We start from the raw sequence: 13,289 nt of genomic DNA, 5'->3' as shown, positions 1-13,289 counted from the left end.
GAAATAGATTAGGGATAATAAAAATACTAAAAGATATTTTTTTCTTTAATTGTACGATTATATGAGAACTTTATGGCGGCATATCAATAGGCTTCAAAGTATGCAAGCTGCGTCTGCTGCGTGGCATGTGTTGTGCACTTTGGCCTTGAATAAGTACGAAAAATCGTTGTTGAAGAACATTTGTTATTGCTGAAATTGATTGACGAGCTCACGGCCCACCTGATGTTAAGTAGTCATCGGTGGTACCTACCCAAGCGAGCTCACAATCCTTTTTTTTTTATTGTCCTTGTAGGCTGACGACCATACAGCCCACCTGAAGGTGAGTGGTTACCGTCGCCCATGGACTTCAGCAATGCCAGGGGCAGAGCCAAGCCGCTGATTACCATTAAGTTCTCTCCACAAGCCTCATTTGAAGAAGGACATGGAGGGGAGCTCATTCTAAAGCCAGATGGTACGTGGCAAAAAAGGTCTCTGGAAATGCACTGTGGATAACCTGTGGATGGCTCCAGGTACCATACCACCTGAACTCTACTTCAGTGGCGGGCGGTGCGATGATAAAAACGAGATGATGGAATCGTCTCAAACAGAGCACTCCCCGTGGAACATACGATACAAAATACAGAAAGAAGCGAAGTCTCTCTGCAGACCCAGAGGTTCCAAACAATCCGTGAGAATGGTATTACCGACAATCCGAACGGCCCTCTTCTGTATGAAGTCAAATGGAAGTAGCTGGTATTTGGGAGCCCCGGCTCAGAGGTGGGAGCAGTACTCAACGCGAGGCCAGACTCGTGCTTTATAAATCAAAGTCCAGTTGTGAAGCACCGGTTCGACTCCCAGCGTTTTGGACGCCAACTTGGCATTGCGCTCCAGATGACTCCGAAATTGGATATCGCTCGAAATGTCGACCCCAAGTATCCCGATACTCATGGAAGGTTGCAGGGATACTCCTTGGAATTGCGGCACCATGAGAAAGGGGTCCTTCTTCGCAGTAGATCGTCTCTCTTGCACCATGCTCCGAGAACTACTGCGGGGATGTAGTTTGGCACGCTCGACTTATGGAAATCCAGGAGTTGGAGCTCCCGCCTGACTGCACACTATGTGAAGCAGATCTCCGGCAGGGAGCTATGACACCGGCGAATGTTTGGTGGTGTAGCACCCTCGTCGTCCAGTCGGTCTCCGACGGTCACAGACGGTCTCCGACTCCGGCACGACAACCGCACGGCAGGATTTTACAACGGTTAGCGGGACAGCTTCCCGGGGAGAAGTTCAGTAATGACACCCGGATTCAGGTCCCCTACTGACCGCCGAATACCATTTCACTGGGTTTCCTTATACCCCCGTCAAACAATCACGTCTTGCGTGCTCGCACGGCTGCTCCGGATGTTTCAGGTACCAATAAGATTCACACCCAACAAGGAAGAAGAAAGGGAAGGAATAGAACTGGCTCTCCAACCCATAGGCCAGAACACAGCTAGGCTATTTTGGACTTTAGTTAGAGGGTTGTCGCCAGCCAGTCAGACTAGGTCCTACCACCGGTTATGTTTTCGGCCCCGTTTAGCACCACCCAGGGGTCACTTGTAGGGTATCCCGGGTTAAACCTACGGAAGCAGGAAGCATCAACCCCCAAAAGACGCCCTACCACCAGTAATTACGCAAATTATAATTTTGCGGGTTTGATTTTTATTATTATTAATAATAATAATAACAACGACAATACCTTCAAATCAGTCTTAAATTTAAAGAAAAAGCTCAAAGTTTTGTTTCATGTGCTTCCTAAAGGAACCATTAAAAATGCAGTGTCACAAAACTTTACCGTATGATATGATAGTGCTGGACTCAGCACTTAGATTTTCGTAATTAATATGGTAATATTTAAATTATGTTGTGCTCCAGTATAACAAAATTCAGTATTTATATTTTCGATATTGCTAAGGCAATTTTTACATTAGTAGTCGTATTAGTAGTATTAGAAGTCGTCGTGGCCTAAAGGATAAGACGTCCGGTGCATTCGTATCGAGCGATGCACTGGTGTTCGAATCACGCAGGCGGGTACCAATTTTTCTAATGAAATACGTACTCAACAAATGTTCACGATTGACTTCCACTATGAAGGAATAACATCGTGTAATAAAAATCAAATCCGGAAAATTATAATTTGCGTAATTACTGGTGGTAGGACCTCTTGTGAGTCCGCACGAGTAGGTAGCACCACCTCGCCTATTTCTGCCGTGAAGCAGTAATTCGTTTCGGTTTGAAGGGTGGGGCAGCCGTTGTGACTATACTGAGACCTTAAAACTATATCTCAAGGTGCGTGGCGCATTTACGTTTGTAGATGTCTATGGGCTCCAGTAACCACTTAACACCAGGTGGGCTGTGAGCTCGACCACACATCTAAGCAATAAAAAAAAGTAGTAAAAAAATATCTAAAAACAAAAGATTAAGGAAATTACCCTGTAGGGAAAGGAATGATCTTCTACCAAGCAGATGTTGTTTGTCTATAGACCGAAGTGATCGTCCGAAGATGCTCTTCTTAAGCTTCGGGAGGTTAACGTGTATATACCGTTACTACGTATCAGGGTTTGGACTGATTTCTTCTGATCTATGATAGCTACTGCTACATCACTTCTCGCAGAGGACTGAGTTTTTGTCAGCTGTTAGTTTCCTTGTTGGGATTATGAGGGAACTGCCCCATGAATCGGCGAGGCAGGTGTCGTACTCGCGTAGTATTATATAAAACAGAAAACCGAAGCCGAAAGCATGTTTGGCAGTTCTTCGGATCTGTAACGTCACTGCAGATAGCTATTATTGTAATAAGTATATTAAAATAAGTTTGTGGCTACTTTTACTTTTTACAAGCTTGGAACTACCAGTGCTGCTCGATATTGAATGGAGACTGAAATAGTGTATTACATCTATGATGGCAACTGAGCTAGAAGGCTACGTTAATACCGTACATAATCTAATCGATTATAATTCGAATCTAATCGTATTTCACTCCCTGACTTAGCAATAGAAATATTTTTGGATAACTCTAATCTGTGGATTTCAATACTATGTAGGTACATATAGGTATTGTGCCTCCTTATTATCATTTTCATAAAAATAAGAATTTAATTTTTTTCTTTTTTATTGCTTAAGTGGGTGGACGAGCTCACGGCCCACCTGGTGTTAAGTGGTTACTGGAGCCCATATACATCTACGACGTAAATGCGCCACCCACCTTGAGATCCCCCCCTTGGTGGAGCGACCTTGTCGCGGTGGGGGGGCTTGCGGGGAAGGACCAAACACAACATGTCAATAACACCTGGCAGCCACAGGCATACCCTTCCCTTACCAACAGCTCCACGACCTGGAACTCAAAAGAGCTCCCTTGCAGAGGGACTTAGCGCCAGTCCCTCGGTCCGCAACCTGTCCCACCATGACAACGACCCCATTTCAGCGCTCATGGCAGTACGTCATTGGCTATGGACAGGCCGGAGGCTTGCCTTTACCGGCCGGCCACGACGAGGAAAAGTCTGTAAAACCCGAGAGAGAACTCGTAAAACCCTGTGGACACCTGGCGACCTCCACAGTATGTAGCCTCTCCCCCGGAATGGGCGTCACCCGAGGGAGCATATTTATATCGGCCTAACTCGTGGGAATTTTATGGATAGTGAAAATTTTAAAAACCCAACCCATACTGATCTAATGACGACCTCTGCTGACGATAAAACTGACAACCGAACTGCTACCACGAGGACTATGGCATTCTTAACGGACGATGAAGATATCTTCCATGATGTTTTCGATGAAAATTCATTTTTAGGAAACCCAATTTTAGATGCCATGAATCGCATAGTCTCACATGCAATGGCTATCTCTAAAAAGTTACCGGAAAACAAGAGCGTGACTAAAGCAAATAAACTTGAAGCGATAAAACATGCAGACTCTATCAAAAAACTAGCAGAAATGCTTATCACAAACATTAAAGAAAACCCTGATAACCTATCAATCCCAATTCCAACTCCACAGATTCTTAATAAAGAAGCAATGGTAGCCATCCAAAATACAATAAAAACAACCTTGAAAGAATACACAATTTTTCAATCCTAATCAACTCAATCAAAAACAAACTTATGCAACCATAACCAATACTACAAATAAATCAAGTGAATTTCCTTCACTTAGAACGTCAGATAAACCCAAAAAATCTAACCCCGCCTTACTTGTAACAATCAATGGCTCCACCAGTAAAGAGGAATCTAGAAAGATTTGGAGAGAGGAAATTTCCTTCCGAAAAGAAAAATATTTACCCACAAAAATTTCGCCAATTAAAGACGACAAACTTAAAATAGAATTCGAAACAAACGAACAACTTAACAATACTATCCATTTAATAAAACAATCCAAAAGTAATAAATTATCTGCTGAAAAAATAAATAAATTACAACCTATGTTCATACTTAAAGGAATTCCTAAAACTGTAGACTCCAAAGATTTAACCACTCTACTTATAAATCAGAATTACTGTCTTAAACACCTTGACCCAAAAAATACAGAACCACACCTTAAACTCTGCTTCTTAAGAAGCAACAAAAATAATAATTTATATAATGCTGTTTTCCGAGCCAGTCCGGAAATCTGGCAAAAGGTATTAGAAGCTGGACGAATTAACGTCGATCATTCCCGTGTCCATGCTGGAGAGCACGTGGCAATTCTTCATTGCTTTAAGTGCCTCCAGTATGGACACACCAAAAATAAATGCACTAGTGAGCAGCACAATTGCTCTCATTGTGCTTCAAGTCTGCATTCATATGAAAATTGCTCCCACAAAAGTGTTAAGTCAGTCGTTAAATGCTTCAGCTGCATCAAAAACAATACTAAATTCAACAAAAGTAACCCCATAAATCACTCAGCTACGTCCAACCAATGCCCCATAAAACAAGCCATTGCGACTAGAACCATCAATAACACAGATTATGGAACCAAGTAGAACTAATAGAAGAATTAACACAATAAACTGTTTGCAGCTAAACTTCAATCGAAATCATAAAGTATTAAATGAAGTTATTGGTCATGATAAATTAAAAGACATAGATATTATCTTTATAACTGAGCCTTATACGGGCAAATATTTATATGCGAAGACTATACAAGGTTATACCCTATACCAAAATGTAAATAAAAAAGATAAAAAATCCAAATGCAAGACCGCTATTGCGATCAAATCTAACAAATTCAGTGCCACTTTAATTAATCCTACTACTACTGACAACCTCACGGTCATACAAGCCAGAGATCTCTCTGGCATGAATATATACTTATATTCGGTTTATATAGAACCCAAGATAGATGTAGATAACACTTTAAATAAATTAAAAGGATTTTTAAGTCTTAACCCAAACGCAATACATATAGTCACAGGGGATTTCAATGCATGGAACACAATGTGGGGTTCTAGGCATTGTAGTCGCCGCGGTGATGATATTGTCAATATCATTATTGATTATGATTTAATTTTAGTTAATACTGGCGATGAATGTACATATTCTACTGTGGCCAATAATGCTATTAGATCTTCGCATATAGATCTGACGATGATAAGCGACCACAGACACATCAGAATCACCAACTGGAAAATCAATCACGATATCACCACACTATCCGATCACAAATCAATAACTTTCACTATAAATCTGGACAAAAATAGACAACTCACTAAAAATCTTAAAAACTCCACATGGAGATATAATACTAGCAAACCCAACTTTTGGACAGCTGATAAGAGGCAAAAGTTTTAATTAGAATTAAATAGATATATAAGTCGGAATGAAATAAATAACATATTATGCATGAACAAAACACAATTAGATAATTATATAAATGAATTTATAAAAAGTATTAACAGCACATGTCAAAAGACCTTACCGCGATCTTCTGGTCGGCCATCGAAACCACACTGGTGGACTGACGAGTTGGAAATTTTGAAAAAGAAGGTCATACAGAATCATCACAAATTATCGAAAGCGGCACGTCGCGGAAATCCTATAGAAGAGCTTATAAAAGAAAAATTAGAAATAAAAGAACATTATGCTAAAGCAATACAAGAAGCTTCAACAAAGAGCTTTAAAGAATTCTGCAATATGCAAGAGAAAGAGAATGTTTGGTCGGTTACGAATCGTATTATACGAACGAAACCAGTTGCGCAGCCTCCTTCTACACTCAAAAAATCGAATGGTGAGTACACGCGTGATGTGGATGAAGCAGCGCAATATTTTGTAAATGGACTTTTCCCCACTGACACAGAGGACAATGAAATTCAACGAAGTATACGCGCTAGAATGTACTTGCCCCCGAATACGCAAAATGAACCACTTTTCAACAGAACAGAGATTATTGAAACTCTTAAAACTTTCAATTCAAAGAAAGCGCCAGGATATGACGGCCTCACAGCGGACATATGTCTGGTTGCTACCGAATCATATCCAGAAATAGTAACAAATATCTTAAATCAGGCACTTATTCTTGAATATTTCCCAAAACCTTGGAAAAGGGCAATAGCCAAAATCATTCCCAAACCAGGAAAAGAAACTTATGATACTTTAACATCTTTCCGACCGATCGGTCTGATACCAGTTTTCGGCAAGCTTTACGAAAAACTGTTGATAAATAGATTAAACCATCACATGTATACTAACCAGTTTGATAACGAAAAACAGTACGGTTTTAAGCTTCAGAAATCGACAGTTATGGCTGTAAATAAAGCCATCAAGATTGTAAGAGAGGCCAAGGATGCTGGACAACAAGTGGCAATAGTGTCACTCGACATAAGAGGCGCATTCGACAATGCTTGGTGGCCATCAATATTTTGTCAGTTGAAACGAATCAAATGTCCCAGAAATATATATGGTATTCTCCTAAGTTACACAGAAGAGCGCGAAGTAGTGGTCAGGTTATCAGACGTTGAATCCACAAGAGCAATGTCACGAGGCTGCATTCAAGGATCTGTCTGTGGCCCACCTATGTGGAATCTCATAATGGATGATTTGTTATCAATCCCCTTACCAGACGAGACATATTTACAAGCATATGCTGATGATGTGCTTCTAATCTCAGCTCATAAAAATATTCAATCCCTAGAGGATAATATCAATAGAACTATCAATAAAATTCGTAAATGGGGAAATGTCAATAAGTTAACCTTTAGTCCCGAAAAAACACAACTGATTGCGTTTACAAATAATGCAAAAAATATACAGATCCAATTGAATGACAAATATCTCAAGCATGTAAATAATATTAAATATCTTGGCATAAATATAGATTCAAAATTAACCTTTACTAATCATGTAAAATACATAATTGACAAAACCAAAAAGCTTTTTAATAAACTAAAGATATATGTTCGTCCCACCTGGGGAATTCATCCTGAAAATGTTAGAACCATTTACCAACAGGTCATTGTACCGATCTTGTCATATGGAGCGTCCATCTGGGAACCAGCTTTAAAAAACAAATACATACAAAAACAACTCTTATCACATCAGAGAAGGTTTTGTATTAAAATTATTCGCAGTTTTCGTACCATTAATACACCACTTTCAATAGTCTTATCCCAGCTTCCACCACTTCCCATGCAAATTAAAACCATAGCAAACAATGAAAAAACTAAACTTAATGAATCTTCTCCGTATCTACCAGATGATATAACCTTAGAAACCCCTGCACATCCTAGAATGAGATTACACCCTGTTAACCGAAAGCCTGTTAAACACTACATAGCTAATGACCAAAACGAACTTGAAGAAGTATTCTTACGACATACAGAAATTATATACTACCTGTATACAGATGGCAGCAAGTCTGATGATAATGTCGGTGCTGCTGTTGTGATACAGGATTCGCAAAATATAATTCATAAAGAATTAATTAAACTGCACAGCTCATGCTCAGTCTACCAAGCTGAGCAATTGGCAATAGCTACAGCTTGCAAGTGGGTAAGAGATCAACGAGTAAGTGCATTCGTTGTCACTGACTCACTTTCCACATTACAAGGCTTATGCAATAGCAACACATTTAATCCACATGCAGTCATGACTCTAAAATGCATCCACGAAATAGAAAGGAATGGACAACAAATTAAATTCGTATGGGTTAAAGCTCACAATGACATACCTGGTAATGAGCGGCGGATATAACAGCAAAAGAGGCTGCTGGATCACCAACAAATACTAATTATGCCAAATTCCCAATAAGCTTTGTAAAAGAAATAAATCAAAAGTCACTTACTAAAGAAATTACTAATCTGTATAATGAAGTAGATAATTGTAAATACACCAAGCAGATATTTCCAGATTATACATCCTTAAAGAAATTTATAGATAAAGTTCCACCAAATTTCGCTGTAACACAATTTCTCTTAGGACATGGTTACCATAAAGCATACTTACACAGATTTCGTATAACACAAGACCCTTTTTGTCCCTGCGATTCAAACACCATACAAACGATGGAACATTTATTATATCATTGTCCAAAATATTTTAATACAAGGTATGAATTTGAGACTATATGTCGAATAAATAACATAGACTTTAAAGATTGCAATGAAATTACAAAAAAAGAGGAAACATTGAATAAATTTATGATACATTTAAATGAAATTATTTATAGCCTCAAAAAATTTAATAACACTTAAATATAATTTAATGCACTGTGTTTTACATTTCTATTTACACTTTTACAAAACATTATATTAACCACTTACAAATTTACATGACATCTTAGTTTCGTTCATTTACATATAAAGTTATATATTATATTTATATACCGGTAAAATGGGGCGATTAGGGATTGAGAGGCGAATCGGGAAAAAACCGGGAAAATCTTTCGACGCTCAATATAAGTTTTAAATTCGTTGCAAAATCTTCCATTTTTTGTAGTTTAATAGTAGAATGTTGAAAGTTCACAAAACAACTCTGAATATGCATGATAATAGCTGCTAACTTATAAAAAATCGCGTTTCAAATTAACTTCCTGTGGTGGTAATTGTTTTAGTGCTAGAAACTTTGCTCTCTTTTATTTATTTGATAATAATAGAAGACGACTATGATTTATAAACGTTATTTAGTGTTTGAACCAGCATATATATTAAAGGTAAGTCTCAGTTGTTATTGGTTTTAATGTATTTGATTAAATAAAAATACATGTAAAAATCTGTTGTTTTTGGGGATATTGGGGACGTCTTAGGTATAAATAACAACGAAAAAGGGGTCAATTGGGATGAAATAACGTGAAATGGAAACGACCTAAGTATAAATAGGTACAGGTTTGTAGGGTTGTCTATGTAGTTATAACAATATTTTTTAAATTTGTTGGTAAAAATCTGGTTTATTCGAAGCGAAATTGGGAATAAGTCTTTAGTTGAAATAGATAAGCAATTTAATATAAGTAAGTCGATTTTGCAGAGACATGTAACAAGATAAATGAAATCTCAAGGTGGACAAAAATGTCTAAGTAATACATAATAAAATATTTAATATTTGTTCAGAGTGGGGGTATTCATCTGATTAATCCATGGAATAACCGACACACCTAATCTCTTAACCCAGATAGAAATATCAGCACTGTCGATTGCACCTATAATTGAGGTGATGTCTGCCATGTACTTTTGTCAGTTTTTCAATTTTTTTTATTGATGATCACTTTGTTGGTGCAACTAAATAAATAAATAAATTAAAACTATATATAAAAATAAAAGTAGTGCCAACCCTAGCAAATTTCTCATTTCGTCCCAATTAACCGCAATTTTCGGGTAAATAGGGATTACACCTAGTTTTGCATTTTTTGCTTAAACTGGAATGTTAATTGCATAATTTTAAATTAGACAACAAAGATGCCCCCAAGACTCAATCATTTTGATCTTGATATAGCATTATATACATCAACAACTACCTTAAAATTGCTCATAAAGTTGGAATTTGTCCCTAATCGCCCCATTTTACGGTACTGTCTACTCAAAACCCCCTTAAATTATTTTACCTCTCATAATAACTATATTCTAATATTTAAATACCTATGCATCTTGTTAAATTTCGAAGTAGTCAATAGCGTCGAAATTTAATAAAAGTATCTATTAGCTTTAACAAACAAAAAAAAAAAAAAGAAAAAAAAAAAAAAAAAAAAAAAAAAAAAAAAAAAAAAAAAAAAAAAAAAAAAAAACCCACCTTGAGATATAAGTTCTAAGGTCTCATGTATAGTTGCAACGGCTGCCCCACCCTTCAAACCGAAACGCATTACTGCTTCACGGCAGAAATAGGCGGGGTGGTGGTACCTACCCGCGCGGACTCACAAGAGGTCCACCAGTTAAAATTAAAATAAAAAAATTTATATTGTGCTTATATAATACACTTATATATCGTGTGTACCGTAAAATAGGGTGATTAGGTATTGAGAGGTGAACGGGAAAAAACCAGGAAAATCTTTCGGCGCTCAATAGGTATTAGTTTTTTAATCGTTATTCGTTGCAAAATCTTCCATTTTTTGTAGTGTAATAGTAGAATATTGAAAGTTTACAAAACAACTCTAAATATGCAGGATATGCAGATATTCAGATTTGTTGATGCATGATACGCTCTGAATATGCATGCTGCTAACTTATTAACTTTTAGTGGGGGCAATTATTTTAGTGCTAAAAACTTTGCTCTCCTTTATTTATTTGATAATAATAGAAGACGACTGTGATTTATAAACTTTATTTAGTGTTTGAACAATCATATATATTAAAGGCAAGTCTCAGTTGTTATTGGGTTTTATGTTTTTTGATAATATAAAAATACATGTAAAAATCTGTTGTTTTTGGAGATAATGGGGACGTCTCAGGTACAAATAACAGAGAAAAAGGGGTCAATTGGGATGAAACTAAGTTAAATGGGAACGACCAAAGTATAAATAGGTACAAGTTTGTAGGGCTGTCTATGTAGTTATAACAATCTTTTTTAAATGTGTTTAGAACTTTTATTCACTTTTATGTCTAGAACTTTTATTCAAAATTATCAATGCAGTGTTATTTTATTGTTTGGCAAATATTTATATTATCAGTTACGTATTGTTTTCTATTTTTAGATATGCCTCGCGTGTACGTATCAAAGAGCGCAAAGCCTTTTAAGAGATATGATCCCTTAATATTAAAAACAGCAATAGAAGCCTATGAAATTGGAAATAAGTCTTTAGTTGAAATAGCTAAGCAATTTAACATAAGTAAGTCGGTTTAGCACAGACATGTAACAAGAACCATGAAATCTCAAGGCAGACAAAAATGTCTAAGTAATACATAATAAAATATATTAATATTTCTTCAGAATGGGGGTATCCACTTGATTAATCCATGGAATAACCGACACACCTAATCTCTTAACCCAGATAAAAATATCAGCCCCAAAGTACTTACCAAGAACGACGAAATTTAAACCGTTTATAAGAAAGCCCGCTCGTTCGAATTTAGGTGCTTACTCTCCCATAGACAGAATCCTTTGGGATTACAACAATGTCCACGGTAGCGCGGTCTCCGTCAATGTTTATTCGGAGTTGTCCGATTGCGCTGAACTAATTTTAAGTGATAAAATAGATGTTTTTTCTAATTGTTTTACTACTTACAGGAAATATCTATCGCGGATAATTTCCCAAGTAAATATAAATTAATCATAAGTAATTAAATGTAATCAAGTTTTAGTAATATATTTTTTTTTTTTGTCAATCTTCGATCAACAATAGTAACTAGATAAAGGGATACGTACAAAATTAAAGCAAAAACTGTCCGCGTGAATATATACTTATATAGCTACATTCGTTTACTAACAAACGGAGAAAAAAAGTTTTGAAACACTTTTACTTTCAAACTAATAACAACTATGGCACCTAGTAATAAAGTCACAAATCTCCAAAACATTATCTAATACTTACGATCATTCGTCACATAAAACGAGCAAAGCAATAAATTACTCCTGTCACTTACCAATAAAAAGACATATTTTAAACAACTTTTAATGTTAAATCAATCTTAAGGTGCAACAAATAAAGTAACTTTTCCCTTAATTGCTCTGAGAACTAACATCGTTTTGCTTTATTTATTTTTGCTTCTTGAAATGCCGATTTCTATTTACTACAGGAGGTAAGGGAGTCGCGCTTAACACTAAAATAATTTATTAATGAATTAAAGTAAAAGTTTAGTTGTTTATGTTTATGTTTTTATGTTTTGGAAATGTATGTTTGTTAGTATCTATACATTACTTATTATTTTATTAGCGTTACGTTTTTGTGTAATATATATTTTTAAGTTTTCGCGACCAGTGCACATAATAAAACAACTTTTAAACGGTTTCAAGCGTGGTATTTTTATTATAATGTTTCGGCCACATTTCAGTAGCCGTGAGCACGGAAGGCAAAGATGTCCAGTGTCAATAAGCGGAGTTCTTAGCTGGCTTATAAAAGTCATCTCTTGTTTCTCTGGCGACAATCGAGATCCATTCTGCACACGTGATTGCTAGGAAAGCTAAAATGAAAATGGAAAGCTAAGCATCTAATGAGAGTCCAACAAACAGACACAAAAGCAGCATTGACCAATTTTAACCAACTAATTTTGAAGTGCTGCTAACAAATTTAAAAAAATTATTACAACACAAATCTACTCCATGCATTTACTGTTCTGTTAAGCAAAAGTTTGTCCATGTGTTGGCCGAGCCTTGGCCAACATTTGTAGCGGTGGTTAAAAATCGGTAATTTTGTTCAAAATTTAATATTATTTATAAGTTTAAAGCTTACAATATAGTTTATACTTCATGTACTTACCGAAAGTAAGATACTCCGGCCGTTAAATTGCTTTTTCGGGCCTTATTTTTGCAACTTTTGAATACACACTGCGGTATTGTGAGACGGGTTGACATTGGCTGTGTTTGAAGTGAACTAAACAAAATAAGAGCTCACATTTCAAGTGCGCTGTTATTTGACGAGACGGATTTTATGCACCGACCCGAAATCTAGTTACTATTGTTGATCGAAGTTGTCAATGAACTGTCGATTGCACCTATAATTCATATAATCTTGTGTACTTTTGTCACTTTTTCAATGTTTTTTATTGAAGATCACTTTGTTAGTGCAACTATATAAATAAATAAATTGAAACCAAGTAGTGCCAGCCCTAGCAAATTTCTCTATTAACATTAATTTCGTCCCCATTAACCGCAATTTCTGGGTAAATAGGGTTAACACCTATTTTTGTGTTTTTTGCTTATAATGGAATGCTAATTGCATAG

General features: G+C 36.5%; 2 long non-coding RNA genes across 2 annotated transcripts; both read right to left on the bottom strand.

Annotated features, from left to right (window-relative positions):
- Positions 1-8,264: 8,264 nt before the first annotated feature.
- LOC134200225 (uncharacterized) lies at positions 8,265-10,014 on the bottom strand. Its single transcript, XR_009975047.1, has 2 exons — positions 8,430-10,014; positions 8,265-8,343 (listed from the first exon to the last, which is right to left on the bottom strand). It is a non-coding gene; the product is annotated as an uncharacterized LOC134200225 (long non-coding RNA).
- Positions 10,015-12,345: 2,331 nt separating this feature from the next.
- On the bottom strand, positions 12,346-13,038 carry LOC134200223 (uncharacterized). Its single transcript, XR_009975046.1, has 2 exons — positions 12,826-13,038; positions 12,346-12,529 (listed from the first exon to the last, which is right to left on the bottom strand). It is a non-coding gene; the product is annotated as an uncharacterized LOC134200223 (long non-coding RNA).
- Positions 13,039-13,289: the final 251 nt, after the last annotated feature.

The sequence above is a fragment of the Bombyx mori genome, chromosome 15 (genome assembly GCF_030269925.1).
Source record: "Bombyx mori chromosome 15, ASM3026992v2".
Lineage (NCBI taxonomy): Eukaryota > Metazoa > Arthropoda > Insecta > Lepidoptera > Bombycidae > Bombyx > Bombyx mori.
This window is presented reverse-complemented; position numbering and strand designations above follow the sequence as displayed.